Source organism: Pseudochaenichthys georgianus, chromosome 16 (assembly GCF_902827115.2).
Source record: "Pseudochaenichthys georgianus chromosome 16, fPseGeo1.2, whole genome shotgun sequence".
Lineage (NCBI taxonomy): Eukaryota > Metazoa > Chordata > Actinopteri > Perciformes > Channichthyidae > Pseudochaenichthys > Pseudochaenichthys georgianus.
In genome coordinates, this window is record NC_047518.2 from 45775023 (window position 1) to 45801504 (window position 26482).

At 42.5% G+C, this 26482-nt stretch overlaps 2 protein-coding genes across 7 annotated transcripts in view; both read right to left on the reverse strand.

The window, feature by feature from the left end:
* Positions 1-26482, reverse strand: part of LOC117460575 (killer cell lectin-like receptor subfamily B member 1B allele C) — a 461418-nt gene that overhangs the window by 182047 nt on the left and 252889 nt on the right. The gene's annotated exons all lie outside the window — the stretch shown is intronic.
* The window catches only part of mef2d (myocyte enhancer factor 2d), a 159617-nt gene that overhangs the window by 132905 nt on the left and 230 nt on the right, over positions 1-26482 (reverse strand). The gene's annotated exons all lie outside the window — the stretch shown is intronic.

Consider the following 26482-nt stretch of genomic DNA (forward strand, 5'->3'; position numbering starts at 1 on the left):
CATTCCGACACTTTCTGTGGCTGCTATTAACGCCTGAATTTCCCCAAGGGGATAAATACAGTTCCATCTCGTCTTATCTTAACACTATTGGCAACATTCTCTTGCTGTATTTGATCTCTTCTTTCTACAACCAGGGGGAAATGAGTTGTCGGTAGATGCAACTTGATTGAAAGAGATGGATGAAAGGAATATAAAAAGGTTAGAAAAGTGTCAAAAGAACTATAACTTCACGGGAAGACTAGGGGTAGTAGAGGAATGTGAGAATTTGGTTTGGGATATTTCCAAACATCTGGAACTAACTCCTAGAAACCTGCAGGTCCGCTGCGACTCGGACTACTTTTAAATCCAGGCTGAAGACTTTTCTTTCTGCTTTTAATTGAACTATTCACGTCTCACACGGCACTGTAACTTTGAATTGCCTTGTGTTGGAAAGTGCTATATAAATAAACTTGCCTTGCTTTGAATCTTGAATATTCCCCACTCTGATTAAACGGCTCTTCTACAACGGGGGAGGAACAGGAAAGAATGAATTCCTCCCCCCTTCCTGTACACACTCACACACTCTCTCTCTCTCACTCTCCACTAAACTCAATGAGCCATGTGCAGATGGTCCCATAACACCCCCGCAGCTGTACGGCCGTACATCGACGCCACGTCCCAATGAGGACAGGGTTGATCTACATTAAGATATTCAAATGAGGCAGTAACCTCGCCACATCGCTGAGAGGTGTGGGAGGAGTCAGAGGGGAGGAGAGTTGAGGAGGGGGAGATGCAATTAATCAGAATCAGGTTTATTACCAGGTAGGTTCACACGTACGAGGAATTCATTCATTAAAAAAGGTCTCCTATTGTTTAGACATATTATCCAAAACACGTCTGCATTGTTTCTGATTGGGCCGTGGGCCCACATTTTCGCTATTACGTCATATCGGAAGCAAATCTGGATCCGCTCCGTTGTTCCCCCGTTTTTAGAGATTTGGGTACGGAGGAGAAGAGAGAGGTTTTTATTTTTATTTTAAAAAGTGCATTTTGCATGATAGGTCCCCTTTAATGCACACAATATCTGTTTTCTTTTTTTATTACTGCCACATTTTATTTCTATGTAAATACTGTTATATTTTACCATATTTTGTATTATATGTATGCAAATATGTATATATATATATATATATATACACAAAAGGAAGGTCAGGTACTCTTTAAAACAGCTGCTAGTTATGGGTACTTTTTACTGAAGTACATTTCAAAGCCCTCTTTACTTTTACTTGAGTAAAGAAGTTTAGTCAGTACTTCTACTTTCACCAGAGTATTTTTAAACACGAGTATCTGTACTTCTACTTGAGTAAAGGATGTGTGTACTTTTGCCATCTCTGCCTAAAACCGCCCCTGAATGGATGGTGATGATGACGAAGATGATGATGAAGAGCAAGAAAATGCCTTGGATAAAAAGGGAGGCAGTGTCGTCTTTCAGCTCCTGGCTCTGCTGTTGATATTTCAGCTGTGCCGAAGCAGCCCCTGCTCTCACGCCCTCGTAACCCCGTCAGTATGGTGGCAGGGCACTTTGGAGCTGAAACACCCCCCCCCCCCATCATCTCACTCCGATCTGATATTTCCTCCTCGGTTTGATTGGCAGGAAAAAAAGCTGACAGAAGTCGCAGCTTTTCCTCCAAATCCAAATCTGGACCTCCTGGGTCTGTGTGGCACCGGATCCTTAAAAAGGGCCGCAAAACACTTTTTATTTAACGCTCATAAAAGCATCGAGGTGACGGTGTTAATCTCACGCATTTCTGCGGGATGGTCGTCATTAGTTTGGCATCGAAGAAACCAGACTGAGCCAACATAAACAAAGAGGAATCAAGACGGGGAAGAAAGCCAACAAGCTGCGTTGTGTTCAAGCGTCGCTGCAGAGGAACCCTGAAGGAACGCTGCAAACTAAATCTGAATGTGATGGAATTCAGGCAGGAGACAAGTATAACTAAAGAAGTGACATCTTTGTTTACGAGTGCATGCTTTTTGAGAAGCAACGTGAAATAAATAAACGGTATCTTATAGAAGGGTGCGTTCGTAGACACTCTGAGTGTCAGAGCGCACTCAACAGGATAGTTTATAATACAAATTAAATAGGGCTGCAGGATATGGAAATAGGTAAACAATTGAGGTTATTTTGACTGATATTGCGATATTATTTATTTATTACAATTATTAATATTATAAAACATTTTAATATTATTATTATCATTATTTTGAATTATTTAAAAAATGCAATAAAATGATATTCATGGAAACAAAAGAAGGATTTATTTTTGTTATCATTCATTAAGTGAACATTTAACATGAAACTCAATTTAAAAAAACTAAAAATAATGTTTTGTAGAGCTACAATTTAGAGTATAGTTTTCATTAATCTTTTCAATTAACATACAAATTCCCAGAGTGCAAATGATCCCAGGTGGTTGTGGTGAAAGCAGCGGAGTGTGCACGTCTAATTGATGCACTGCTGTCTCACTGCTGTTGGATGGAAACACAGATCCCGCCCTTTGATATCAGTGTCGTAACAGTGACCTTGTGATCACCGTGTGTGTGTGTGTGTGTGTGTGTGTGTGTGTGTGTGTGTGTGTGTGTGTGTGTGTGTGTGTGTGTGTGTGTGTGTGTGTGTGTGTGTGTGTGTGTGTGTGTGTGTGTGTGTGTGTGTGTGTGTGTGTGTGTGTGTGTGTGTGTGTGTGTGTGTGTGTGTGTGTGTGTGCGCAACATTTCATAACTCAACATATCATAACACAGCTGGAATCAGAGGCTACTGATGTTGCTAGAGATCCTGTAACGGCCCGTCTACACTACAGGCATCAAAACATCTTGAAGCTGGGCGTGTCTGAGGCTTGGCGATTTCTCGCGCCCAAGGCGACCAACAACCAATCAGGAATCTCCCGCCCGCCCCCGGCACACAAAGCAATAGCAATGTTAAAACGAAGTAAACTGGATATAAACTCCCCAAACAGGCGAAAACCTACCAGTTCCCCCACTGTCTCTGCCGCCTCCCTCCATGCCTCGCTCCTCCGGTTTGTATCCCGGTAGAGGAACAGAGACTGATCATTCAGCACCGGGTGATTCCCTACCGCTCCATTTTTTTGAATATGAGGAAATTACCTGCGTACTCTCTCCCAGCATACACGCGGTTTGATTGGCTAGCGCTTGTACTGTCAGATTTGCATACGCATGATTTGATTGGCTGATGCCTCAAAAGTTGAACATTGCTCAACTTTTGATGCTCGCGATGCTTCCAAAGCCACGCTCCGCTCCCCAAGATTCAAAATCAACTACGTCACCCCATTCAAGTGAATGGGCGAAGCGGTGAAAGCATTGTTCGATGCCTGTAGTGTCGACGGGCCGTAAGAGCAGCACAAAGCAGGAGGATTACCGGGAGTCAGTATTATATGTTCACATTCAGCCTGGATTAAAGACTCTTCTGAGCGAACACTCACCGTCCGCCGCGGGTCCATTGTTGCCAAGAAAGCTCCAAGTGCAAAGAAGAAAAAAAAGGATAAAGGGAAAAAGAAGCGAGCGGAAAACCAGCGGAAGAAGTTTGGACGAGGATCAAGGAGCGCTGCACACCTACAAGACTGTAGGAAGATGCAAGAGAGAAGACATCTGTTTTCGGAAAGTGTTTCTCCACACGATGCATCATTCAGAGAACACGGCGCTCTGCCTCCAGAAACACAAAGGGTTCAGAATCGAAAGGTCTTCTGCCGACTGCATCGTTGCTCAAACTGTACGTTGCTTTGACCAGATGTCGTTTTTAAAAGGAACAAAGTGAAGGATGCTCTCGCTGCCGGCCTTCATGCTGAGCGATGAGGTTCTGATAAACAGAGAGTTGTATTAAAGGGCTGCAGAACACAACCCTTTGGTCAAATGTGTGATTCATCTCAATTAAGTATTGTGGAGCCCCGACCTACAAATGGTATTCCCACGACTTAAAGAGTCCTCTCCTGCTGATGTTCAGGTGTATATCAGTATGTAGTGTCTCTACTTTAAAGAGTCCTCTCCAGCTGATGTTCAGGTGTATATCAGTATGTAGTGTCTCTACTTTAAAGAGTCCTCTCCTGCTGATGTTCAGGTGTATATCAGTATGTAGCGTCTCTACTTTAAAGAGTCCTCTCCTGCTGATGTTCAGGTGTATATCAGTGTGTAGTGTATCTACTTTAAAGAGTCCTCTCCTGCTGATGTTCAGGTGTATATCAGTATGTAGTGTCTCTACTTTAAAGAGTCCTCTCCAGCTGATGTTCAGGTGTATATCAGTATGTAGTGTCTCTACTTTAAAGAGTCCTCTCCAGCTGATGTTCAGGTGTATATCAGTATGTAGTGTCTCTACTTTAAAGAGTCCTCTCCTGCTGATGTTCAGCTGTATATCAGTATGTAGTGTCTCTACTTTAAAGAGTCCTCTCCTGCTGATGTTCAGGTGTATATCAGTATGTAGTGTCTCTACTTTAAAGAGTCCTCTCCTGCTGATGTTCAGGCGTATATCAGTATGTAGTGTCTCTACTTTAAAGAGTCCTCTCCTGCTGATGTTCAGGCGTATATCAGTGTGTAGTGTCTCTACTTTAAAGAGTCCTCTCCTGCTGATGTTCAGGCGTATATCAGTGTGTAGTGTCTCTACTTTAAAGAGTCCTCTCCTGCTGATGTTCAGGCGTATATCAGTATGTAGTGTCTCTACTTTAAAGAGTCCTCTCCTGCTGATGTTCAGGCGTATATCAGTATGTAGTGTCTCTACTTTAAAGAGTCCTCTCCTGCTGATGTTCAGGTGTATATCAGTATGTAGTGTCTCTACTTTAAAGAGTCCTCTCCTGCTGATGTTCAGGTGTATATCCGTATGTAGTTTCTCTACTTTAAAGAGTCCTCTCCTGCTGATGTTCAGGTGTATATCCGTATGTAGTGTCTCTACTTTAAAGAGTCCTCTCCTGCTGATGTTCAGGTGTATATCCGTATGTAGTGTCTCTACTTTAAAGAGTCCTCTCCTGCTGATGTTCAGGCGTATATCAGTATGTAGTGTCTCTACTTTAAAGAGTCCCCTCCTGCTGATGTTCAGGTGTATATCAGTATGTAGTGTCTCTACTTTAAAGAGTCCTCTCCTGCTGATGTTCAGGTGTATATCAGTATGTAGTGTCTCTACTTTAAAGAGTCATCTCCTGCTGATGTTCAGGTGTATATCAGTATGTAGTGTCTCTACTTTAAAGAGTCCTCTCCTGCTGATGTTCAGGTGTATATCAGTATGTAGTGTCTCTACTTTAAAGAGTCCTCTCCTGCTGATGTTCAGGTGTATATCAGTATGTAGTGTCTCTACTTTAAAGAGTCCTCTCCTGCTGATGTTCAGGTGTATATCAGTATGTAGAGTCTCTACTTTAAAGAGTCCTCTCCTGCTGATGTTCAGGTGTATATCAGTATGTAGTGTCTCTACTTTAAAGAGTCCTCTCCTGCTGATGTTCAGGTGTATATCAGTATGTAGTGTCTCTACTTTAAAGAGTCCTCTCCTGCTGATGTTCAGGTGTATATCAGTATGTAGTGTCTCTACTTTTAAAGACACTAAAGGAGATGGAAAACCCCAGAAAGCATAATAGGGCCTCTTTAAGGACTGCCCCAGTTATGTGTATAATGCACATATATATGTATATGCAGTACAAATACCGTAGGAATTGTACTCATAGTAGAGAAACTTCCAGAAAGACCAGCCTGTCTGACCCTTATACTGTCAGTGCCTCTTTTCACTCTCTTTTCGAAAGCTCCAAGACTATTGAGAAAAGTGATAGCATTTTAAATAGAAGGCAGAATTGCTGAAGGTTGCCAGAAGCTGAACTAAATGGATTCGGATTGAATTTAAGTGGATTTTGACACCACAGCCCAGTGAAGGTCGAGGCGGCCCAGTGTTTGAGGGAAACGCCGCTCAGCTCCTGGTATTTCAGGTTAATCCTGCAAATTGTGTTGGGTTTAAGTTGCATTTAACCTACATGGAGGCTGTAGGTTGTGTCCTCTGATCCCACCACACACCCGATATACACAATGTCCATTTGGCTAGCTTTGCATCAGATAACCCCTTTGGTGAGTAAAGAAAAAAAATGCAGCTTAATCTGGATAAAGTGCTGCGGCGAAACGCTCAAAAAGGGGAAGAGATCACCGAACAGGCAGCCGGAGATGAAATGTAAGAGTCCGACAGATTCATTATTCCCTGATCAAAATAAATGTTTCATTTGCTCATCTGTTTTATACCTCGCAGCCAGGATGAGGTCAGCACAGATTTCCTGTTTGGCTCCAAAGCTGGTTATTTTCAGCAATTTCCACCGAGGCGGACCGGGTATATTTAGTGCCTTGAACAGGATATTTATAGAAGAAGAAAAGGAAAAAAAAATCAACAACTGAGAAGGGATTTACCAAACAGGTTATTTCTTTATTTAGTTTGTGTAACCGATCTTCATAGAAGGATTGCAGTGAACGGTGCGTAGAGACCTGATGAGCCGTGTGACGAAGCTAACAACGTGGACATTATTCCTCGATTAAATCATCTCTGAATGTGTGTGTGTGTGTGTGTGTGTGTGTGTGTGTGTGTGTGTGTGTGTGTGTGTGTGTGTGTGTGTGTGTGTGTGTGTGTGTGTGTGTGTGTGTGTGTGTGTGTGTGTGTGTGTGTGTGTGTGTGTGTGTGTGTGTGTGTGTGTGTGTGTGTGTGTGTGTGTGTGTGTGTGTGTGTGTGTGTGTGTGTGGGTGTGTGGGAATAAGTTCAGCATCTGGTGGAGTTTGTTGTTCTGTGAAATGAAGCAAGGGGAAGAACTACGATCACGTTATGAGGACATATCGTCGCCGCCTTTATATATATCACCGTCTTGCAATCAACTTGTATCTAAATCCAATTATATTAGTGTTTTCACACTTTAATATAGATTTTATGTTTCTGAATTTCATTTTAAACCTAAAAAACCTATGTATCTTTACTTAATTTGTTTTTAATTGTATTATTGTTTAAAATGTTTTTATTATTTCATTCACGTATATAGAAAGGAATATTTATTTATTATTAATTCATGTATTATTGTATAACTTTTTCTTATTTTCTTTCTTCATGTATTACAAAAATGCACGTATGTTCCTTTTGTGTTACTTAGACGGCCTGCAAAGAACACGGTTTGACAACTAAGTCAATAAAGAAAAAGTGAGAAATAAAGAAAGTCAGCATCTAGCTCAAGGGCCTTTTGTCCGAACACTCAGAAGCAATCGAGTGACCTTTCAGATTACAAGACAGTCTCTTTAAAGCTGCCCTACTTCCCCAGAATCCATCTCCGGCTGCTCCGTTTCTCAGCGAGATGAATGAAGTCCAAAGGAAACCACGGCGGGTTGGTCATGACTTAGGCCAGGGTGACGGTCACAGCAAACTCTCACAAACAGGCATTTGGGATCCGACGTTCCCTTTCAGCTCGGAGTACTGAACGCTGAGAGCTGCAGCCGCTACTCGTCCAGAAAACCATATCAGGTTCATTTCGTGGCATTACAACTCCTCAATGTTTCAACTCATGTTTCACTGTAACACGGATACATACGATCACGTTTGGGAGAAAAAAGGACCTTCTTAGGCGTCTTTGTGATGGTCCAAGGACTTTAACCTAAAGTATTCAGGAAGTAGAAGTTTGAGTTTCAACCAAAGTCCTGGACCCCTTTCTCATCGGGGGAACCCTAACCCAATACATTGTTATTAAAGAAATAAAACTCAAGTCAGTTTGGATAAAATGTTGGCGGTTTTTGAGGCAGTGTTCTTGTTGACGGACTAAACTTCGTAGCTCTCCTCGACCTTGACTTATCAATTAGTTCATTTAAACCACAGCTATGTAAAAGTGAGTTTTTGCACAAGAAGACGTGCAAAAAGTGCCGCTACCACAGATGTTAAACCTAGATTTTTCGGGAAGTTTATGACCCTAAAGCCTTTGTCTTAAAATGACAACTTTGAATAATATATTTCAATTAAGAGTAAAGCTAACCCTAACCCTAACCAATCAATCCATCTTCAACAATTATAGCCACTTAAAATGAAATGTTTCCATTGAGGGAATGTTCTTGTAATGCATTCAGACAAAATGTAAGATTTTTAGAAATGCAGCTGACCTTGACATCAGAAATTATTTATCAATTTACTAATTTTGTTGATTCAAACTACAGGTTTGTAAAAAATCTCTTCGTCGAATAAGACAAAAACAACAAATGATTGACTGTTGGAAGTCCTTTTCAGCTACATGTCTTGAATACATTTTGTTTTGGTAAAATCGACTTAATTCCAGTATCATAATAGCATTTATATTGAGACATTTGAGCGATATTAGCTGCCTGATATTAGCTGTTTTGAGATCTACCAATTCCACCCCGGTCGTTCCAGGACATTTTGAGGCGTTCATGAACTGAAGTCTGACCTTCGATGCCGTAAAGCAGTGTTTCTCAAACTTGTTCATACCAAGGACCACTTAACCAATACAAAAACACTCGAGGACCACCTAACTCCACAAATATCCAAAAACGTTTTTTACAAATCGCCTGAAAATGGTACAAACAAGTGACTACATGTGTGATGAAGGTGTTGCGCTGGGCTATATCATGCAATCGAAAGTGAAACTTAAGCTCGCTCCATTGCGGAGATATTCCCGCGAGAGTGCCAAAAAACTTTAATTAATTAATTAATTTCAAATGTGAAATGTTACCAATATACTCACGGACCACTAGGGGGCGCAGTGGTCCGCGGACCACACTTTGAGAAGCACTGCCCTAAAGAAATAAAAATAAACAGGAAAGACATTTCTGAGTTCCTAAAGATGTTTCTGTGTTCCTGGAAAAGTCGAAAGGTATTTTAAAGGGTCAGAAGAGTGACGGGTGGTTGTGTTTTGAGAACGAAGCTTACGATGACTGGAATTTAAAAAGGTAGGTTTTAAAATGTCTTAATTCAAACATCTCAGATTAAGTGAGAAACTCCATCTGCAATTTAAAAAAAAGGACATGAAAGTGAAGTCATCTTAAGAGCTCTGCTTCTGAAACATTCATGCGGATTGAGTCGTCGGTGTTAAATATTGAATGGGGAATAACGGCAGACATCTTATTGACCTCTTCGAAAGCGATAACTCTTAGCTGAGGATCAGGAGGATCTCTAATGACCGTCTCAAATAATTAGGAAGCTGAATATCGAACAAGAAACTCAACAAAATCACACCAGAGGCAGACTCCCTTTCCGATGCTTTGTTAACTAAACTAAACTCTCTCAGGGGACGGATGACTTAAACACATCCCCCATTACACTCAATTATTTGTTTGCACTAACTGCTCTAAGACTTAAGCATTCATTTCCTCCAAAGCATCAAACAAGTATAAATCTGCTAGAAAATCAGGTTTAAAGCGGAAATCTACAAGACGTCACCTGTCAATCAAAGTGTGGGCGGATGTAGTATTTGGGATCGTCTTTTGATGAAGGTTAGGTTTCTGTAATGGGGCTTATTTTTCTTAGTGTCTCCAACTACAGAGGCTACCTGTGCTTCTTCTTCTTTTGTTTGATTTCAAACACACCACAAATATAAAACACGTCACTGTTTGCCGGCAGACAGTCTCCCAAAAAACATCTACGTTTTAGATATTTTTATATATAACATTTCTAAAAAGAATATCAGAAAGTATATAGAGTGATATGACGATTCAGATTGTTGTATCAACAGTCAGAGAAATCAACAGAAGAAGACAGACATGAAGTAAACACTAAAGTGAACAGCAGAAGAAGACAGACAGGAAGTAAACACTAAAGTGAACAACAGAAGAAGACAGACAGACAGGAAGTAAACACTAAAGTGAACAACAGAAGAAGACAGACAGACAGGAAGTAAACACTAAAGTGAACAACAGAAGAAGACAAACAGACAGGAAGTAAACACTAAAGTGAACAACAGAAGAAGACAGACAGACAGGAAGTAAACACTAAAGTGAACAACAGAAGAAGACAGACAGACAGGAAGTAAACACTAAAGTGAACAACAGAAGAAGACAAACAGACAGGAAGTAAACACTAAAGTGAACAACAGAAGAAGACAAACAGACAGGAAGTAAACACTAACGGGAACAGCAGAAGAAGACAGACAGACAGGAAGTAAACACTAAAGTGAACAGCAGAAGAAGACAGACAGACAGGAAGTAAACACTAAAGTGAACAGCAGAAGAAGACAGACAGACAGGAAGTAAACACTAAAGTGAACAACAGAAGAAGACAGACAGACAGGAAGTAAACACTAAAGTGAACAGCAGAAGAAGACAGACAGACAGGAAGTAAACACTAAAGTGAACAACAGAAGAAGACAGACAGACAGGAAGTAAACACTAAAGTGAACAGCAGAAGAAGACAGACAGACAGGAAGTAAACACTAAAGTGAACAACAGAAGAAGACAGACAGACAGGAAGTAAACACTAAAGTGAACAGCAGAAGAAGACAGACAGACAGCGAAGTAAACACTAAAGTGAACAACAGAAGAAGACAGACAGACAGGAAGTAAACACTAAAGTGAACAGCAGAAGAAGACAAACAGACAGGAAGTAAACACTAAAGTGAACAACAGAAGAAGACAGACAGACAGGAAGTAAACACTAAAGTGAACAACAGAAGAAGACAAACAGACAGGAAGTAAACACTAAAGTGAACAACAGAAGAAGACAGACAGACAGGAAGTAAACACTAAAGGGAACAACAGAAGAAGACAGACAGACAGGAAGTAAACACTAAAGGGAACAGCAGGGGGGTATACTACGAAGCAGGATTTTCGCTTAGCCGGCTAAATTCAGGGGAAACTCCGGCTTTCCGGTCATCCGAAGCTGGTTCTCTTTTTAGCAGGCTAGATCTCCATGGTAATATATGCTTAGCAGCTAACCTGGTCGGGACCAGGGGCCTATGCTACGAAGCTGGTTCAACCTAACCTGGATATGTTTGAGTTAGCCGGTTGGCCTAATCCAAAACATACACGCTCTCGCTAAGCGGTACTACGGCGCGGGTTATCAAGTGGATCGCTCAAGCCAGCCGTGTCCTATCTAGTTAGGTGCGCGTTCACATGAAAGAGGTGGTATTTGGAGCATTCGACCAATCACAAACATGGAGAAGCGTATGACAGCACAGCGTCATACTTCCTGAATGAAAAGTGAACTCTAATACTAGTCAAAAATGAAGAAGTTAAACTTTAAACATCCATGACTTAAACACTTTATCCAGGATAAAAGCCTCAGAGCTGCAGCTGCAAGGTGAACACAGCTGGCAAAAGAAAAAGCGTTTGAATGCGTACATTAACAGGTTTATGATATCACTGCCCGTCTAAAACACGATCTGACTTCAATTACATCTGTCTCGAGTGTTTCGTCAACTTAATGTGTTGCTTAAAATAATACTTCTGCATCCAGTCTGTGACACTGTGAGTGTTGCACGGCCAGATACGGCTCAGCTGACTCAGATCAGGAGATATATGATACATTATGAAGTGATATGCCGCGGACTGTACTTAATGTACTCTGATCCGGTTACTGATGTTGTGGCCGATATTTAAGTAAGCTTTCTTAACGCTAATGTTATAATAGTCAGATTGCTCTGAAGATGGAGGTGATATTCTATTAATGTTCACGTTCACACAGTCGGTGATTTTTGCCGGCCGTCTTTCCTGCGACGGCAGTTTTTCTGTATTTCCTTTCTCCTGTAATCTGACTTGATCGCTTTAAACTCCGCACACTGAGCTCTGATTGGTCAGCAGGCGGTGCTTTCACTGAGTTGAGCTCTTAGCCTGCAACCTAACCTGGTCCCGACCAGGTTAGCTGCTTAGCATATATTACCATGGAGATCTAGCCCGCTAAAAAGAGAACCAGCTTCGGATGACCGGAAAGCCGGAGTTTTCCCTGAATTTAGCCGGCTAAGCGAAAATCCTGCTTCGCAGTACACCCCCCTGGTTAGGTTGCAGGCTAAGAGCTCAACTCAGTGAAAGCACCGCCTGCTGACCAATCAGAGCTCAGTGTGCGGAGTTTAAAGCGATCAAGTCATATTACAGGAGAAAGGAAATACAGAAAAGCTGCTGTCGCAGGAAAGACGGCCGGCAAAAATCACCGACTGTGTGAACGTGAACATTAATAGAATATCATATTATCAGTGTGCGAAAAAGTACACGTCCCACCGTCCGGGACGTGTTATTTACAATATCGGACAAGTAGATCTTTCAATTGACTTGTCCGGCGGACAAGTGACGTTTTTCGCCCCGATTTATTGACAAATTATTGATACATTCAGTTGACAAAAGGCAGAACTCATTCGCAAATTGTCCGTGTCCGCCATTGTTCGTTTAGAAATGTTAGTTTCGGTTCTGCTTGTCGATTCCTAAGGAAATGCATCTCGCCGCTTTCTGTACAGTTAGACGGGGGCGGGGCGGGAAGTGTAGCACCGTGGCAGGGTTGGGAAGCAAAACTCGGTTCCGAGTAGGAACAAATAACAATTGTCCGGTACCGGGATTAATAAGAGTTGTGAGGACAGGAGGCCGAGCCCCGCGGACTGCAGCTCTCTCTATGCTCCGTATCAGCTGATCGCTGCATGGTGCAGCTCAGCGTGTCTCTCTCTCTCTCTCTCTCTTTCTACACACAGCGGATCTGCTGCCCGTTAACAGCCTCATCTTTGTCAAACTTTCTTATGTTCTCTCTCTAACACGTAATGAAGGTTATTACGCGTTTTAACTCCTATGTTGTTAATATTGACCACCATTTCCTTTATGAAGTGAAGCAGCCTCCCTGTCTGTGTCCTCGCGCTGTCCTCACATCCCCGGACCCCCAGGCTCGGAGGAGCACAGGGATGTCAGTATTGTTTATGAAGCAGGGTATAGAAAGTACATTATTGAAATGCTATTTATACTATTTATTAACTTTTACAAACAGTGAGTAGCTGGGCAGCTGCAGCATGTGTATTGCAGGACATGTGTAAGCGTGCAAGTGTCTTTGAGTTGTAGAAAAGCGCTAGGCCTATAGGCTATAAATATAATAATAATAATAACTTTATTTGTATAGCACCTTTCATACAGGGGATTGCAGTTCAAAGTGCTTTACATCAGTAAAAAATAAGACATAACATCTGTGTAAAACAAGCAGCAAGAGCAAAGCATAAAGTGGGATAAAATAATTAAAAATAAAAACATGGGGAATAAAACATAGAGAAATAGTGCAATGTCAATCACAGAGAATAGTGCAGTATAATAGTGTAAAATCAGTAAAATGCTTTGGTAAGCTGCCTTTTAAAAATGCCTAATGTATTGGCTTCCCTAATATTGTTGGGTAACATGTTCCACAGTTTTGGGGCGTAGTTTACAAAAGCTGCATCACCGATCTTCTTTTATGACTCTTTCTGGTGACCTCTAATAGACCTGCATCTGATGATCGCAGTGTTCTGGCAGGTGTGTAGTTCATTAGAGAGTCAGCAATGTAGCTGGGTCCTTGTCCATTTTTAGAGCCTTGTATATGAGGAGAAGTACCTTAAAATCAATTCTAAAAGTTACAGGAAGCCAGTGTAGAGTAGCTAAGACAGGACTAACGTGTTCCCTCCTTTTGGTATTCGTAAGTAGTCTAGCTGCAGAGTTTTGAATGAGCTGGAGTCTTTGTACATTCTCAAACTGCACCACTTAGAACTGACTAAACAATGCAGAGATTATTTTTATATAATTGTATTCAATAACCGTAAGAAATTCAACAGTATGAAGTGATTTGTAAATAGGAATACAGATTTGACTTAATGTTTTCATAAATATATTTTTCTCCCAGTTTGTCATGGGACTGATTTACCCTCTCCAAGAACCGGAATCGAGAACCGAAAATAACCAGAATCGAAAAGCAGAACCGGAATCGTTAAAATCCAAACAATACCCAACCCTATGTGTGATGCAGTAAAATGTTACCGCTCACTTACGTTAGCGGTGTTGTAAAAACTGTGGGAAAATGTAAAAAATACGATGACGAAGAAGATTCCAGTGGCCCCAATTTTTGTCAATTCTGGACAAGTGAAAAATGTATTCGGACAAGTAAATTGCCAAACTCACTTGTCCATGGACAAGTACTCTCTAAAAACTTTTTCTCACACTGATATCACCTCCATCTTCAGAGCAATCTGACTATTATAACATTAGCGTTAAGAAAGCTTACTTAAATATCGGCCACAACACAAGTAACCGGATCAGAGTAACATTAAGTACAGTCCGCGGCACATCACTTCATAATGTATCATATATCTCCTGATCTGAGTCAGCTGAGCCGTATCTGGCCGTGCAACACTCACAGCGTCACATGCTGTATGCAGAAGTATTATTTTAAGCAACACATTAAGTTGACGAAACACTCGAGACAAATGTAATGAAAGTCAGATCGTGTGTTAGACGGGGCAGTGATATCATGAACCTGTTGATGGACGCATTCAAACACGTGTTCTGTTCCCAGCTGTATTCACCTTGCAGCTGCAGCTCTGTGGCTTTGATCCTGGATAAAGTGTTTGAGTCATGGATGTTTAAAGTTTAACTTCTTCATATGTCTAATATTAAAGTTCACTTTTCATTCAGGAAGTATGACGCTGCGCTGTCAGTACGCTTCTCCATGTTTGTGATTGGTCGAATGCTCCAGATACCACCCCTTTCATGTGAATGCGCACCTAACTAGATAGGACACGGCTGGCTTGAGCGATCCACTTGATAACCAGCGTCGTAGGACCGCTTAGTGAGAGCGCGTATGTTTTGAATTAGGCCAACCGGCTAACTCAAACATCCAGGTTAGGTTGAACCGGCTTCGTAGTACAGGCCCCAGAAGTGGACACACACACAAAACCCACAACATTCAGACTTCCAGAACTGAGCCCCTCCTCCTTCTCCTCCATGTGCTCAGTAGCTTAATTGATGTTTAACCCGTAGATTGGCAGCTGATGGCTCAATTAAGAGCTTGCTGGATGACAGGATTAGTGTAAGGAAGGCGGAGTGGCCCCTCTGAACCATAATCCTTCACTTCGGCCCAGAGGGTCAAAACCGGGAGGACATGTTGGCAAACAGCTCCAAATAAGCTCCAGGGAAACAATCCAACCATGCAAGTACAACAGGGAACTCGTGAAGGGCTGCAGCAATGGGTTTTTCTTAGTTTCAGTTCATCTTGTGATTGTTTTCTTGACATATCTGTAAAGAAATTGCTTGTCTGGTCTTTTGATAAAATATGAAAAAAGTCAAGCCTGCTCTCTGAAAGTCAAAAAGCGGTCTTCCGGTAGTTTTTTTTAAATGTGCCTATTATTCAAATTGTCTGTATTGTATTTGTGTCTCTACTGTGACAAGACTTTGCAGACCATGAACAGCCTAACACACTACAGGAAAGAGAACAACACCAGCAGCATAGTAGGGCCTCTTTAAACTTATCTTATTTTCAGCATTTCTGCTTCAAAATGATAGATTGTGAATCAACTAAGCATGTTAGGTCGTAAAAACAGTACGAGGTTTGGTACAAAGACATGTGTTGAGGCCGTGGTTGGACGAAAACACTTTTACATATTTTAAAATAAGCCATCATTAGCAAATGTATGAATGCTTTGTTAGTACTAAGCAACCGTGTATAGACTATCACCTAGATACAAATACATCCGATCCATAGCAGGAAAATTAAAAATAAGAAATTTAAAAGATTATGAATCTGATTAAAAATGCAATGGCAGCCGTTGGTACTTCACAGGTTTTGGTGGAAAAGCACTGTAGGGGGTTTTCAGCGTTGGAGCATTTAGATAGATCTTTAATTTTGTCATTGTACAGGTACAACGAAAATACAATGAACTCAAGGTGCCAACACGCAACAACAAGACAATACAATAAATGGGACTAAAATAGACATGATAGGTAATATGTACATAAATAAATAATAAATTAAATTGCACGATTCCCCTCGTATTGCACGGAAGGCTTATATAATTTAAATATTAGCAGCGTTTAGTGCACATATGGCCCTGGGAGAAAAACTGAACTTGAGTCGGTTTGTCCGGGAAGACGTGGTACGGAAGCGCCTGCCTGAGCGCAGCCGTACGAAGTGCTCGTTACCCGGGTGGTGTGGATCGTACGGAAGCGCCTGCCTGAGCGCAGCCGTACGAAGTGCTCGTTACCCGGGTGGTGTGGATCGTACGGAAGCGCCTGCCTGAGCGCAGCCGTACGAAGTGCTCGTTACCCGGGTGGTGTGGATCGTACGGAAGCGCCTGCCTGAGCGCAGCCGTACGAAGTGCTCGTTACCCGGGTGGTGTGGATCGTACGGAAGCGCCTGCCTGAGCGCAGCCGTACGAAGTGCTCGTTACCCGGGTGGTGTGGATCGTACGGAAGCGCCTGCCTGAGCGCAGCCGTACGAAGTGCTTACCCGGGTGGTGTGGATCCTTGAGGATGTTGACTGCCTTCTTAAGGCAACGAGAGCCGTACAGTACCTCCAGGGAGGGGAGGGGGCAACCGATGACCTTCTGGGCCGAGTTGATTTATTTTTGTTTTGCTTGGTGCTTTTAGAAAAGGGCCGAGTGACGGCAACATCGGCTCAGACCAAATGACTGATAAGTGATAAAGGCCACCATGAAATAACCCCGAACCGAGGGGCTTCACCATTATGTTGTTACATGTTGGACTGAGGTGGGTATTGACATTTAATAGAGCGGGTTGTTATGCTTTGCGAGCCCAGAAATCGACCCGAGAGCTAACCACAGTCTGGGCAGTTTTATTCTCCAAGGTTCCCAGCTGAGAGTAAACGCTGGTGAATTACAGCAGAGCAACAACAGGCAAGGAATACAGAAATCACACGCGTTCAATTCTCCCCGATGTCTCAACGTGCCAAAGGTCGTAGTCCCTAGACGTCAGAAGACCAGAGCAACGTTCAGTAAACTGCAGACCAAAAGTATACCAACCATATGAGGAATTGATTGAGCCAGAATACTACTGCAAATAGAAACATGACAATCTTTCTTTCCAGAGCTTTCAGACGCTGATCATCGCCTTCATCAACCTTCGGAGTTTGAATGCTGAGAACTGGACAACCAACGAGCGAGAACAACATTGAAAAACACGAAACAGAAGATAAAAAGGTGCAATAGTGAAAGAACTATGCATATTATAAACTACGGCGTCTTGATGCCTCGGGAAACTCCAGAAAAAATGAATTCAACAACTGCGAGACTTATTTCTCGCCAGAAACACATTTCGGAGAAAGATGAGCACGTACCGAATATCGTCCTTGGTGAGTTTGCCTTGAACATGATGACTAATGACTAGGGGTGTAACGGTATCCGTATTCATCCCGTACCTTCACGGTTCGGTGCATGCAGTCACACGACGAATACGCCTTTTTTTTACGAGTGGGAAAAAAGTCTGTCATTCAGGGCAGCATCCACTACACTATATATACTCCAGGGGGCGGTATTGCGCCTAAAATCTGTTTGCCAGCTGCCCTTAAAGGACAAATGAAGAACAAGAAGAAACAACAACAAAACGAACTAAATACAAGAAGAAGAAAAGTTAGTATGGCGATTTCAGATAACAGACAGGAGCTAGAACCCACCTGCTTCTTTTAAATCAGCTGTGTGGGAACATTTCGGGTTCCCTGTGGACTACAATAACGATGAAGTGTGCGAGTGGTGGATCGGACGAGGACGGTGTTGCTCTACAGCGGTGCGGTATGCTAATGGTAACACACGCCAAACATGCTAAATCACATCAGAAGGCATCACCCAGATTTGCCAATCACCGGAGCCCGGCAAAAGACAACAGCAGTTCAACAGCTGATCCCCGCTGTGTTTAAGAAGCCAATAGACATGAGAGCCGAGAGACCAAAATAAATAACGGAAGCTTTTGGCATATGTTTTTCAACGACTATGCGCTCTTGAAACATGTTCTTATTATTTATGATGTAAGACATTCTTTTTAGTTTTACAGCTTGATGAAACCTTTTAGTTTGACATCAGCCATTATAGATACTATGGCCATCTGAGTGTGTGGTTTGTTTTTAACTGTTTAATACAGTTAATTATTCAAAATGTCAGAGTTCCTTATTTTGAAACTCAAACTTGCGCTACTGTTCAAAAATAAATAACAACAAACCTGGAATTACGCATTTGGGACTTTTTTTTGCTTTTTCTTGTTGTACCGAACCGTACCGAACCGTGACCCCCAAACCGAGGTACGAACCGAACCGTGACTTCTGTAAACCGTTACACCCCTACTAATGACCAGAATCTTTTTCATATGGATTGGATTTCCACTTCCTTAAACTCATCGTTGAACTCTATTGTTTCGACACTAGTGAAAACAGATTATCTATATAATAACTGTCCCAAACAGCTGTCACATCCACATGTTGAACATTTTCCACCATTAAAACATACACTTTCATCACTGAGAGTTACTCCAAGTGCTGAACACGAGCAACCTGCCAATTGTGAGTCATGTGACTTGTTTAGATTTGCGTTGGTGGGCACGTGGAACTGAAAATGAATCAAAATCCAAAAACTGTGGACGTTTCCACTGCAGTGCGGGCCAAAGGAAACAAACCGTAGGTATGGACAGCAGATCTGGGTGTCCCTCCACCCTGTGTGATGCTTCTCTGCCACAGAAAGGGAGGCCATTTTGAAAAAAGAGAAATCACAGCAGGAGGTGGAGAGTGGAGTACTGTGCAGAGAGGCTAGTTTCTGCTACTTCCCACATTGAGTGGCTGATGGTCTCCTCTTTGTACGAGAAAGCACCTTTGGCTTGAAGGGATGTTAGCCTTTGCAGACCATTGACATGCACACAAAGCTATAGAACACACACTACAGGGAATATCACCAAAACAAAGAAAAACTGCTGTTTTTGAGCTTCAAAATGATAGATTTTCAATCAACTATTTGTTTGATGTCCTATATATTCATGTTGCACTGTTGGAGGAGCCTGTGACGTAATGTGTCATGGCCATATCTACACTGTAGCGTCTGTGCACATGACAATAAAGCCTTGCAACTTGAATCAACTAAGCATTTCAGGTTGTAAAAACAGCAACAACGATACGGTACAAATAGAAGGCCTTGGTTTTTTACAACTTGTAAAATAAACCATACTTAGCAGATGCATGATTATTTGTTATGTCAAAGCAACTGTGTAGAATATCACGTAAACAAAAGAGTGGATTGTGAGGAGAAGCTCAATGCGGCTACACTTCCCACGTGAAGTGGCTGATGGTCTCCTCGTTGTACGAGAAAACACCTTTGGCTTTAAGTTCCATTAGCAGAGAGGCAGGGAGGACATGTCTTCGCCCTGCCACGATTGAATCACAGCCATAACAGCAGAAGGCACGAGGCCTGCTGCGCCGCTGAGTTCTTCCTGTTCTCATCGCTCAGCGTGGGAACAGCCGCGGACTAAATCTGCCCTGGAATCAGCTCACGAAAGAGGGCCACGAACGGCACCGAGGCAGAGCAGGTAGTAATTGGTCCTTTCTGCTAAAAAAGGCTTCGAAACCGTCTGAAAAAGGAGCTCGGCTTGTGGGGTGAGAGTTTCAGTTTGACAGCGGTGGAAGTGTCTCACATCGGCTTACAAGAAGGGTCAGCGCACAGGACACACATGAAGCTCATCCGCGGTACGAGGGTTTCAAAAGGCCAAATCGATGAGGTGACGATGGACAGGCCCTCCGCAACACAGCGCTCGCCTCCATTTAGCTTTAATAGTCACCTACTTCCTGTCTGGCACTACTTCAACATCAGCAGCCAAATGCTTTTAAACCGTGCAATTCAGCATGTATATAGATACATCAATATGTATGCTATGTTACATCACATGTCACATGTTAGACGCTTTTATCCAAAGCGACTTACATATTCAACACTGTGGGCGATCCCCACCGGAGCACTTTGGGGTGAAGAGCCTCAGGGACACAACGACATGCTGACTGCAGCGGGACTCGAACTTGCTACCCCCTAATTCGAAGTCCAGCACACTATCCACTGAGCCACAGCCTCCCTATATATCGTAGTGCAGTGTGCACCGGAGCGCTTGTTTCGGTTGTGTTTTGAGCTTCTTGCAGTGTTTGCTTTGCATCGTTTGCTTTCTGCAGCTTTTAGTAAACGCTTGTTTCGTCAAGTTGCTAAAATGTTTTCTAAAAGTGAACGAAGCTGTCGCGTCCATCTGCACGTGTTTTTACTTTTGCATCCTTTTCCAAAGTGCAGTGCGTTTATCTTGGTGGAAATGTTTGGTAGTCGTTGTAGCACCTTGGCCGGGGTCGGCTATCGTACACATGTAATGGATTGTGTCAGAAAAACAAACGGGGAGTATAACATAAAAACACTCGTTGGCTGCATCCTGAACACCGGTGATAAGACAGATTATCGAAGGCAAAGTCAACTCTATCGTCAATCTTTCAGTTTGTGTGTAAATACCGTTTCCCACAATCCCGAAGAATACAAAATACAAATATATATAAAAATATGTATATACACAATCAACAGATATCCAGGTATACGTGCTAAAAGACCGCAGATTCAACTGTATCCTGCTGTCAGAATGAGAATCAGGTTTATTACACGTACAAGGGATTTGATATTTTCTTGATTACTATTTACCTCTTTTGGTTGTTTATTTATTTGTTGTTTTTATGTTTTGCAATAAAAAAATTATTTCTTTAAGAAAATAAGTATATATATATAAATTAATAATTTAGATTTTGGGAGAAGGGGTGGGATTAAATAAGTGTAAAATTCTTCCCACCCTTTTTTAGATGTGTATTTAAAGGTTTTTTGAGGGAATTTGAAAATACACCACCGGAGAAAATCTGCCCCTTCCTCACAGAGCCCCTCCTCCAACACACAGGAACGCGCTCGTGACCAATGAGGGCACGAGATCAGTGTGTGCCTAGATGGAAGGCTGACAGGCAGGTAGGCCATCCAGTTACTTTAGCCGGCCCGGCTCAGATGATTGGTCGTGCTTTTTACAGCGCCACGGCTTCCACAGAGACATTTTGTTATGGATGTATTGTCAAAGCACTTAATATATTCACTGCTATCGGGATGTTCAGATCATTCCATGGAATATAACAACAAGTGTTTCTGAAGTTAATTACCTACCCTGCTTTTAAGTAGATTATTTGTTTATATATAATTTACAAGTCAGTAATATTTTTGTTTATCAATTTGAAACTCCTTAAGTTTGTATAGTATTATAATTCTCATGTTTCATTTCATTATTCTTTTTTTGTATTATTGTTTTACACATTCAAAATAAATCAAATCAAATCAAATGTGGAGGTGCATACAAGTAAAACAAAAATGTAAAACACAGATAGAACTATTTTAGGAAAACTATAATAACATTAAAAAGATAGTAAAATATAGCAGTATTTACATAGAAATAGAATGGAATAAAATATGTGCAGTAATAAAAAAACAGGTATTGTGTACGTTGTGTGCGTTAATGTAATGCAGCCGCTCTCCGTAACATCTGGAGAGACCGCGGCTGTGTTGGACTTCAACAGGAAGTTGCATCCGGAGAAAATGATTGTACTTCCTCAAACGAACAGCAGTGCGGAGCGAGAGGAGGGGGTGTTGGTGGCTTATTCCCCCCCACCTCCCTGCTTTGTTTTGACTGAAGCTAACAGAGCACACGATGGAGCACATGGCTGAGAAAAAAACCCCACTGGAAATGAAATTGGATGGGTGTTCAGGAGAATTAAGATTACTCTCACTATAAAAAGAAAAGTGTCCCCTTAAAGTTTTGTCCTGGCGGGGGGCTTTACTCAGCCTGCAGTTACGCTTCTCAGGGACACAAAAGCCCATTACTGGAGCTGAGCCCACCACTTATCTGCAGCCTGTAAGCCCCTTTCCACAGAACAAGTCCAGCTACATTATATTCTCCAATGTATGGATTGTGTTCCCTGTGTGAGGACACGAGTGGCCTTTGGGAGACTTAAAGGAGAGACTCTGCAGCATGGATGGGATGTGAGGAGGAGGGCATCTTCAACTGAAGTGCAACATCAACAGTTCTTCCATCCTGCTAAGATGCAGCAGCTAATGGAGATGATGGTGGTGATAGTGGTACAGGCATTATATAGAGCGGTGTGGGGAGGACCTATGTTTTGTAGGCAGACCCCGAAGTCAGATTTTCAATTAGATTTTGGAATATTGCAAAAAATAAGATCTGTTATGTTACTTGAAGGTTTGTTCAGCAAGTTAATCTCCACACATCAACACCACTTTATGATTTCTGAAGTAAAAAGCTAATGTTGGGCTATAAAGGAACTACAGCACGGTCACATGACTTCACCTCACCACCGCTAAGCTAAAGGCGGCTAATGTTGGGCTATAAAGGAACTACAGCATGGTCACATGACTTCACCTCACCACCGCTAAGCTAAAGGAGGCTAATGTTGGGCTATAAAGGAACTACAGCATGGTCACATGACTTCACGTCACCACCGCTAAGATAAAGGAGGCTAATGTTGGGCTATAAAGGAACTACAGCACGGTCACATGACTTCACCTCACCACTGCTAAGCTAAAGGCGGCTAATGTTGGGCTATAAAGGAACTACAGCACGGTCACATGACTTCACGTCACCACCGCTAAGCTAAAGGTGGCTAATGTTGGGCTATAAAGGAACTACAGCACGGTCACATGACTTCACGTCACCACCGCTAAGCTAAAGGTGGCTAATGTTGGGCTATAAAGGAACTACAGCACGGTCACATGACTTCACCTCACCACTGCTAAGCTAAAGGCGGCTAATGTTGGGCTATAAAGGAACTACAGCAGGGTCACATGACTTCACGTCACCACCGCTAAGCTAAAGGTGGCTAATGTTGGGCTATAAAGGAACTACAGCACGGTCACATGACTTCACGTCACCACCGCTAAGCTAAAGGTGGCTAATGTTGGGCTATAAAGGAACTACAGCAGGGTCACATGACTTCACGTCACCACCGCTAAGCTAAAGGTGGCTAATGTTGGGCTATAAAGGAACTACAGCATGGTCACATGACTTCACGTCACCACCGCTAAGCTAAAGGTGGCTAATGTTGGGCTATAAAGGAACTACAGCAGGGTCACATGACTTCACGTCACCACCGCTAAGCTAAAGGTGGCTAATGTTGGGCTATAAAGGAACTACAGCACGGTCACATGACTTCACCTCACCACTGCTAAGCTAAAGGCGGCTAATGTTGGGCTATAAAGGAACTACAGCAGGGTCACATGACTTCACGTCACCACCGCTAAGCTAAAGGTGGCTAATGTTGGGCTATAAAGGAACTACAGCAGGGTCACATGACTTCACGTCACCACCGCTAAGCTAAAGGTGGCTAATGTTGGGCTATAAAGGAACTACAGCACGGTCACATGACTTCACGTCACCACCGCTAAGCTAAAGGTGGCTAATGTTGGGCTATAAAGGAACTACAGCATGGTCACATGACTTCACGTCACCACCGCTAAGATAAAGGAGGCTAATGTTGGGCTATAAAGGAACTACAGCACGGTCACATGACTTCACCTCACCACTGCTAAGCTAAAGGAGGCTAATGTTGGGCTATAAAGGAACTACAGCATGGTCACATGACTTCACGTCACCACCGCTAAGATAAAGGAGGCTAATGTTGGGCTATAAAGGAACTACAGCACGGTCACATGACTTCACCTCACCACTGCTAAGCTAAAGGCGGCTAATGTTGGGCTATAAAGGAACTATAGCAGGGTCACATGACTTCACGTCACCACCGCTAAGCTAAAGGTGGCTAATGTTGGGCTATAAAGGAACTACAGCAGGGTCACATGACTTCACGTCACCACCGCTAAGCTAAAGGTGGCTAATGTTGGGCTATAAAGGAACTACAGCACGGTCACATGACTTCACGTCACCACCGCTAAGCTAAAGGTGGCTAATGTTGGGCTATAAAGGAACTACAGCACGGTCACATGACTTCACGTCACCACCGCTAAGCTAAAGGCGGCTAATGTTGGGCTATGAAGGAACTACAGCACGGTCACATGACTTCACGTCACCACCGCTAAGCTAAAGGAGGCTAATGTTGGGCTATAAAGGAACTACAGCACGGTCACATGACTTCACGTCACCACCGCTAAGCTAAAGGTGGCTAACGTTGGGCGTGATGATGTTAACTCGTCTCATTTAGACACTTGTTAGCAACCGCTGTTTTTAAACTCACCAGTAGGGTATTTACTGACGTATGTTATGTCTTAGAATAATATTCTCTTCAGCTCGTGTTAACCACAGACCTTATTTCAGGCTAACAACCAAAAACAAATTCAAATAAACCACTGACTTCCAGACGAAGGGACACGATGTGCTAAATTGCTGACTCATTTCCACATTTTAGCACTCATTCCTGCATCGTTTCTGAAAGTGTTTTGGGACGTTGTAGCTCGTTTGCATCTGTCGGCCACGTAGAACAGAAATGCATAAATATATAGTCAAATAGGAGCTTATTGTGGGATGTTGGTGAAGGGAAGTCTCTTTGCGTAGGAACACAACGGCCCCCATATCATGTTTTAAACTTCTTGGGAGGGAAAGCCTTTCAATTTATATAAGATGTCTTCTTAGCTGTGTATTATTGAAAATGTCTTCCATCCACAGAGAGCGGGAAGGTTGGTGATTTCCATCTTATAAGTAGTAGACATCCAACCTCCTCCTGCCAAACACTCAATCTGCTCTGCACCTTTATCTGGACCGTCTCCCTCGGGGTCCTCCGACACCTTTTTGGCAACTTCACCTGCAAGCATGCTGAATCGCTCACCTGTCCTCCGCTGAATGATGTCATATATACCATGACATCATTGTGTTGCTGGAGTCCAAGGCACATGTGTACGGGTTTGAAAGTGACGGCTGGGGTCTGACAATCTCTGGGGGGGGGATTAATAATAATAAAGATTTGATTGTGTAAGAAAAACTACATTTTTGTAGACGATAATTCTGTTTTTGACGTTCTAACGCCAAAGAAAGCAGACAGAAATCCTGCACTGCTTCGAGGGTATTATAGTCAATTCAAGATATGATATGGCTTGTTGTAATATGTGGGGTATCCAGTGCTGGGCAGATGAAAAGGGAACTTTTAATGAGACTTTTTCACAATTGTATTACATTTTACAGTAAACGTACGGTGGCCGCCAGGTGCAAACGTGCCCAAAACATTTCCTTTCGCAGTAACGTGTTGCACTTTTGAAAACGATGCAAACATAGAGACACAAATATGCTAAAACACATGCAGCGTTTACATTTTAGGTACGTTTCCAACAATAGTGACCAACTTTATAACCCCGAACGCCAATACGACTGTATACAGGCACACACAATGTAATCAGATTACTGTTACACTATCTTAAAATATAAGTAGGAGATATTTTTTATCCTGATTATCTGATTTTCCTTTTCTAATGTCACATTAAAAAAAAAACAACATAGTTGCATTGAATTGGATATTTAGGAAATCCAAAAGTAACGCAAAGTAATCTTTTACTTTTATATTTTGATACTCAGCTGAAGTTACTGATTACTTTTCCCTACAGGTAACTAGTAATTGTAACGCGATACATGTTTAAAGTAAGTTTAGACCTCACAATCTGGATCCTGCCTACACAACAATGTGGAGAAACTGACAGAGAACATGAGAAGAAATCAGAGCTGCCCTGACGTCTTTATTTTTGGGTTATTGATGCCATCATTACTAGACTGATTCCAAGAGCAAAATGGTTTCCGGGTTGGAGGAGGAAATTAGAAGTTTGATGGCACTCTCTCCCGGGAGAAAAGCAATTACGCACAGCACTGAGAGCACAATCGTCGGAAATGGGCTCATTGAAGAGACACGAGATGATTCGTCAGGCACAATAGCTCCGAGGATGAGAGGAAACACATCCAATCTGCTCGTTTTATATAACAACAACAAAAAGATACATTTTACCAATCACAGCAGTGTTATAGACAACCCTGTATCTGCCCACTTTTCCTCTGCGATGTAAACCTGTCATTTCACGCGTAAACCAAATTGATGGCGCGATAAAGTTGTCAATAACCTGAACGTGCTTTTCTCAGAGATGAAATCCATTTGCAGGAATGAAGAGAAATCGCGTTAAAGCCCGGCTGACACTTGTCGTAAATCGTTCCTGACAGCTCCCTAATGGAGTGTTATTACTGTTGCGCACACGGCACCGAGCAGAGGGTTCGCAAGGGGGTATTTCCAGGAGGGAAACAGGGGGAAGAAAGCTTCAACTGCAATACTGAGGATAACTTAGCAAACTGCATGAAGCAAAGCGTGTCCTTGACGCAAAACACAGCGCGAGACTGAGGTTTTTCTCCATACAAAGCATCCAAAACTACCAGATGGCCACTCCGAGGCGAAAAAACATGCACGAATCTGCACATCTGGACAGACACACACAGCTGTCAGAGCTGCACAAACACAGGAAGAGAAACAAAAATG